We start from the raw sequence: 7,161 nt of genomic DNA, 5'->3' as shown, positions 1-7,161 counted from the left end.
TCGAATATCATGGATTGTTTGATCCATTTTTGTCATCCTTCTATCTAAACTATCAAGCTTAGCCATCATCGCCGCCATGCCATCATTAGCCGAGTTCACTACCCCCGGACTTACTTCATTTCTTGGGTTATGGTATTCTCTAGAATGCTTAGACAATTCTTCAATTAATTCCTTGATTACCAGGGGTGCCTTTTTGTGAGTGGGCCTTGCGAGTCGACCAATTGCCTTGTGGTAACATTGACTCCATCATAAAAGATGGAGACTTCTTGTTGGCTATTAAGGTCATGGTGTGGGCAATTTCTGAGAAGGCCTTTGTACCTCTCCCACGCCTCATAAAGGGACTATCCGGGTTGTTGCTCGAAGTTGGCAATGGCTTTCTTAAACTTGGCTATTTTCGAAGGCGGGCAAAAATGGTCTATGAATTCCTCTTTCATCTTAGCCCATGTGGTGACCGACTCGGGGGGAAGTGACTTGAGCCAATACTATGCAGCATCCTTGAATGTGACTGGAAGCATACGAAGTAGCTAGGTCTCACGTGGCACATTTGGTACATTGAAGTAGTCAGCCATATCATTTACTTCATCTAAGTGCTTGTAAGCATCTTCGTGGTCTTTTCCATAGAAGGGAATGTCCTTGAGTCGAGCGAGCATATGGCCCTTTAGCTTGAAAGTTGCAGTAGCGGGAATTGCGGGTTGCACAAGTCCAGGGCCAATGTCATCGCGCATCCTCTTCTGCCATTCCCCCATGGGGACTTCATCGATATTAGCCATACTGATACCTAACTCGTCCTCAAAATCGGATTTGTGCTCGTATGTAAGTTCTTCTTCTTCCTCGGTCTCGTACTCGTTGTCTTCTTTAATCGGGTATTTGATTGATAAAGAGGCACTGGATGCTCTTGATTTGCTGCTCTTCTTCTTGCTGAAAACAAACTTGAGGTTCTTTAATGGCAAATTCTTTGCAGAAACGGATTCTCCAACGGCTTTTCCTTTGTTCCTCCTTAGTGCGGATTCCAGGTCTTCGAGAGGAGGGACCAAAGGTGTATCAGATCCTCGGGTCATGAAACAACTATAAACAAAACAAGAAAAACGCGTAAAAAGAAGAAAAATAAAATAAAAATTAAAACTGTGAACAACGATGGACTCGCCGAGTTGTCACGAGTGCACTCGGCGAGTTCAAGGCAAAAACAGAAAAAACTTTCTAATTAGTTATTAAAACGGATATTGTTTAAAACTTATAACTACTAAATTACCTAAGAATTAACTTTGTGTAAGAGAAATCTTACACAAAGGATCGATAAAAATAGAAATTAATGCTAATTTAGAACCGTTCCCCGGCAACGGTGCCAAAAATTTGATGTGTGTAAAACAAACTAGTTTTAACCCTACTTTTAATTATAAAATCAACATACAAAGGCAGTGAACTATCAATTGTGGTATAGCTAAATAAGTAGGGTATCAAACACAGGGAACGGTAAACTAAAACTAAAGACTAATTTTATCTAAATTAAATAATAAGTAGGGGTTTTCTCTAGTTTTACAAGACTAGAAACTTACTAACTATCACTTAAACTAAAAACTAGAAAAGCAAAGATTTAACTAAATTCAATAATGAGAAGGACTTCTGTTTAGTTCAATTCAGTTGATCATATGGTTGATATTATGATAATAGTGCAATGGATTAATTCTTCTATTGGCTACCGATTCAAGTGATTAGCTTTGCGTTCGCTACACTAATCCTTAGAGAACAAACTAACTCAAACAGTGATCAGTTGTCTAATTTAATTTAATTCCCCATATTATTTATTCGGGTTCATTTAGACTTGTATTAGCTAACTAATTTGGTCCTTTATTTAACCTCTTGTTGATGGTCATCAAACAAGCTCCCACATGAATTTACCTAATTGTCCATTAATTCTAGTTTCACGTTCGTTAATCCTAGACATATGATAAAGTGGTCACATAAACATATGAGGTTGACAATTAAAAGATGTCCATACTAATGATTTATCTTCCTATTAACAGAAAAATAGTTATCATTCACACACAAGGTTCTTTAACAAGCTAAAATCAACAAAATCACCAATATTGAATTAATCCTATCAATAATCAAACCATAGTCTCAATTTTGTATCCCCAAACAGAAGTTTAAGAGTTTTAGCTCATGATCGAGGTAATTAACAAGAATAAAACAAATTCTAATTGTCTAACCATAATTGAAAAACAATAGATTAAGTAGAGTGAGGAGAATTTGCCTCAAATCTTCTTCGGAATTGAATTCTAGGTTGTATCTTCGTTCTTCAGATCTCTCCTGGCTCTGATTCATAGCTTTCTTCTCCCCAAGGGTTCCAGAATATCGAATGGTGATCTGGACAGCTGTTTTTATAGATTCGAACTGACTCACCGAGTCCAAGACCGACTCACTGAGTCCAAGACTGACTCACCGAGTCCACCCCTTAATTCCCGTACATGATAAGTCACGGAGTCTTTATCCTCTCGAATCTTCGATGCTACTCGCCGAGTAGTTGACCCTACTCACCGAGTCCCTTGTATTTTTGGTGTTTTTCTTCTTTGTTCAACTCCCGAGCTCCCAACCGCTTCTCCTGCTTCCTTTTGCTTCCGAGCTTAGCTTTTGGACTGAAAACACAATTCAAGCATTATTAAGTACCTTTTGTCCATGATATGCAATAAATTAGCTAATAAATGATAAAAATCTATACTTATTATGAGGCTAAATATGCAAATATCAAAATTTTCATTTGGGATTTTTCTGTAGTGCTTAACGGGAAGAAAAGTTGGTCTTGACATGGGAAGACAGGAAGCTTATGCTATGGTCATGGGTTTGTATTACGACTTGAGTGTGGATTATGCCACTCAGTTGTGGAATGAATTTACGAAAAGTTTGACAAGCACATGTGTAGCTAAGGGAATTTCTTGTGCTAGATAGTGGAGTCTAATTTTGGAGAAGGTGTATGAGAAAGAAGGAATTCAAGTTTCCCTGGGAGAAGAAATTGTTGAATTTACGAAGTATCAAATTCCAAAGAATATTAAAGACGATGAGCAAATTTTTACAAGTGTTGCACGAATTCCAGATGCCATGCTAAAGAAGGTGAATTCAACGCAAAAGATTCTTATTAAGTATTTGCAGACCGTAAACCCTAATGTTGAAACTGGGGTGTTACTTGAAATCGAAGCTAGTTCTTCCAAGTCGTCCAAGAAAAAGACGTCTGCTGGGGATCATGATAAAACTGCAAAGTTGAAATCCTCACCTAAGAATGTTGAAGGTGGTGATACAAGGAATGTTGAGGGTGATGATCAGCCTTCGAAAGAGGTTGTTCAATCAAAATCTGGAATTCTTAAACGAATTCACAGGAAATCATCTAAACGAAATTCGTCTGATGATTCTCCCATGGTTCGTAAGACTCCGCTTAGCAGCAAAGGAGTAGTAGTTCGTGAAATCCCTGCTCTTGCTTCACCGTTATCTAAGAAAAGGTGTGCTCATGATTTTGCGAAGTACATCATAGAAAAATGGTACAAACGAAAGCTTATCATCAGCGAAGATTCTTCTGACAATGAAGTTGTGCCTGGTACTCCTATTGCATCAACCTCTCCTATGGTAACTTCTTTACCAATTGTTTCTTCGATTTCGCATGTCTCAACTATTTCTCATACTTCAACCATTCCACTCGAAATAGTGGTTACCAAATCAGTTACTGAGGAGCTTCCTATTTCTAACATCAATGCTAACGTATCTGATACGGGAGAAAATGTTCCAATGAGAGTAGAGGTTTCACAACCAATTGATCTTTCTTCTTCACTACCACCTATCATTTCCACTCTATTTGTTTCATTACTACCACCATTATTAACTTCTGCTTCATCTCCATTGTTTGAGAAAATCTTCAACAACCCATTACTAATCTTTTTCCATCACAATCCACTGACACACCCAAACCACATTCTGATGAGGAAACCGAGGAGGAGGTTTTGGAGGCACTTTCGAAGATTTTCAATTTGATTCGGAAGAGGAGGAGATTCATGATCATATGTTAATATCAGGAAAACAATTTAAAATTTTGAACAGGAAACCAAATTCACTTCTTCAATCACGAGCTGATTCAGGAGTAAAACATTCAGTTTCGGGTCTTGAAGTTGAGTTAATGATGAAGGCAGCTGCAAGAAGACTTCATGAAAAGATAGATTTGACTGATCAAAATAGTGAGCTTCGTATCAAGACTCAGGCAGGAAATTTTGAAGGGGCCTTAAAAGATTTGAAGGCTGTTGCGAAGGAACGTCATATTCTTTTCGTACAAAATGTCAAAAAGGTTCGAGAGGATGTTAACCTGAAGTTGGAAGAATTAAAGAAGAAAGCATCTCAGGAGATTGAGAATATGAATTCTATGTACAATTCAATTCAGGAGAAGGTTGATATAATTGTTGGGGCAGTTACAAATTTTGTCAAAACATTTCATGACACATTGCCAAAATTCGAAACACGAGCAACTAAAGACACCAATCAGCTTGCTAAATTACAGACTCTTCTGGAGGAGCTCAAAGTTGTTGTTTCGAAACCTACTCTAACTTCGTTTTTAACTCCTAAGTGTTTTACTTAGAAGTTGAATTTACTTAATCAAGTTATTCAGAAGGCGGTGGCTCCTATTTCCAAATTTGCTCAGATGTTACCAAAAAATGCGCCACATGTTGTTACAGGGGTGCAAGGGGGAGAATCAAAGGTGAGCAAAGGAGATTCGAAAATTGTTGGAAAAGTGTTTTCTATACAAATTCCAGTTAAAATTCTGATGAGATCTGATACTATCTCTACAACTGTTATTACTACAAATCCAATTACGAAAGGGATAGTAATTGGCTCAGATAAAGAAGGGGGCAGTTCAAGTTTAGTGAAACCAAGTCAAGATTCAAAAGACAAAGGAAAGGGTGTGCTAGTTAAAAAGACTAAAGAAGAAAAGAAAGCAGAAGTGGAGGCTGAAATCGAACTTCAAAGGCATATTCAAAGCATTCTGAGGCTGAGAGAAAGTGATCCACCTGGTATTGAAAAAGGTGATCCCAGAAAGCTGTATTCATATGAATCAATTGAATCAAGAGTTGCATTCAATCACATGTACGCTTTCGAAAAGAAGCCAAGGAAAAGCTATTCGATTGCTGATACTGATTTCTGTCAGTTGGACTTTCCAATAAACGAAATGATGTTTATCACTGCTCAATACAAGGTTAGTGAGAAATTCGAAAACCCAGATGATTATACACTCATGAAAATTCGTTTTCATGTTGTACTTGGAAAGGAGCAAGACAAAATGTGGTCTCTGATGAAGATCAAGAAACTTGTCGCCATCAAGAAAGATGTATTGTTTGAAAACATTATACAAAATTTTCGGTATCATGTAGTATGTGCAAACAATCAAACTTTTGATTTCAGTGTTGCAGACTTCCCTCTAATGAACTTGAATGATCTTATTCAAGTTACATTACTTTTGAAAGAAATGGAGGCATCACAACTCAAGGGTACTGATAAAGAAGTGTTCAGACTAGGTCTTGCACACATAAAAATCTTCATTGACAATTATTATGATTGTCTTGCGTTAACTAACAAAGAGCTGGCTTCGAGTATGGATAGGAAAGTATCTGTTGCTATGGAACTTTCGAAAACACAGGCTGAGTTGAAAAAGTATGCTGATGGAGAAATTTGTTTAAAATCGTTTGGTTTGTTTTTCGCTGGGAAGGACACAAAAGGAAAAGATAAAAGATTTCTTTTTCAAGTTGCTGAGATTGAAATATATACAACATCACAATATATGAATTTTATTGTTCGTATGAATAATTTAAAGAAAAAAAATGATGGTGACAAGAAGGAGTTATAGAAGATCTTGACATGGTATTCTGAGATACGAAGAATGATGCACTTAGTTGCTTAGATTCTTACGAATTGAGTAGTTCGACTCGTTTACAAAGGGGGAGATTGTAAGGGTCGAAGTCTTGTAGAGAGTCGAATAGTGTTTAGTCTATTTTCGTATGTAATGTATTTACTAAGTCAATTTTATACAAAGAGTAATTGTATAATACTTAGTTTTTTTGTACTATCTTGTTCCCTATATATAGGAATAGAGCTTTAGTTTAGACTAAGAAGTTTTTCATAAAAACTTTCAGAGTCTAGTTTTTTATTGGAGCTTACAGAGAGAAATAAAACTACAACGACTTATTTACTTTCTGAGTTCATCAATTCAATCTTGCTTGTTGCTAATCGATTTCTCGTGTATAATTATTCTACATGGACCACGAGGCGCATGGAACTAGCAAGTGGTTGAAGACAGAGGTCGGAGATCAGGCAATATCAGATGGGATTGTAGTGTTTACTTGAGGTAAGGCGAACTTTATGACATCGTGTGTTACATGATGGGCCGAGATATCTACTGCGGGAAGGAAATTATAAGGTTGACTTGTTGGGTGAGCAATAAGCAGCCTTTGGAGGTTCAACTGTTGGGTCAGCAGTTAACCTGGTGCTCAGTGTCGGAAGGAGCATTCGACAGGAAACCAGAGCTCATGATTATAGATGTCAGAGGATCTTTCCGAGCAGGCACGATCGCTTTATTGTGTTGAGCGCAGAGTTTTTAGGTTCATTCTTTCAGATGAGTTCTGATAGTTTTTCAGGCGATGGGCCCTTGGTGGGATGTGACCCTTCCGTTCCTGTTGAGCTATGATCTGGATCGATTGGTATATCTGGTATGAGTGATCGGTAGCCAATTATTGGTCAACGAATTGTTTCAATTAGTCGCAACAAGAGAATCAGAGTTAAGCCAGATTCATACACATTCCATGTATTTCTGTTGAGGAACTGTGTCGCCGATGACACGGAAGTGGTACCATTAGAGGATATTTAGCTGGATGTGAGCCTGAATTACATCGAGAGGCTGATAAAGATCCTGGATCGGAAGGTGAAAGTTTTAAGGAATAAATGTGACAACCCGAAATTTCTATTCTATACAAACAATATCAAGTCAATAGAAGTCAAAACAGTTGCAGTAAATTTTCAGACTTTTTAATATAAGCTTGAGTATTTCAGGATTTACACTTAAAGAGATATCAGGAGAGAGGATGCACTAGGGTTTTGTGCAACTCTATTATTCTGAAACTCTATGAATTTAGAGTTCAC

General features: G+C 37.5%; 1 non-coding gene across 1 annotated transcript; it reads left to right on the top strand.

Moving 5' to 3' along the window:
- Window positions 1-279: 279 nt before the first annotated feature.
- On the top strand, window positions 280-386 carry LOC111908609 (small nucleolar RNA R71). The gene has a single exon (XR_002855919.1). It is a non-coding gene; the product is annotated as a small nucleolar RNA R71 (small nucleolar RNA).
- The last annotated feature ends 6,775 nt before the right edge of the window (window positions 387-7,161 follow it).

The sequence above is a fragment of the Lactuca sativa genome, chromosome 4, assembly GCF_002870075.4.
Source record: "Lactuca sativa cultivar Salinas chromosome 4, Lsat_Salinas_v11, whole genome shotgun sequence".
In the NCBI taxonomy this organism is placed as follows: Eukaryota; Viridiplantae; Streptophyta; class Magnoliopsida; order Asterales; family Asteraceae; genus Lactuca; species Lactuca sativa.
This window is presented reverse-complemented; position numbering and strand designations above follow the sequence as displayed.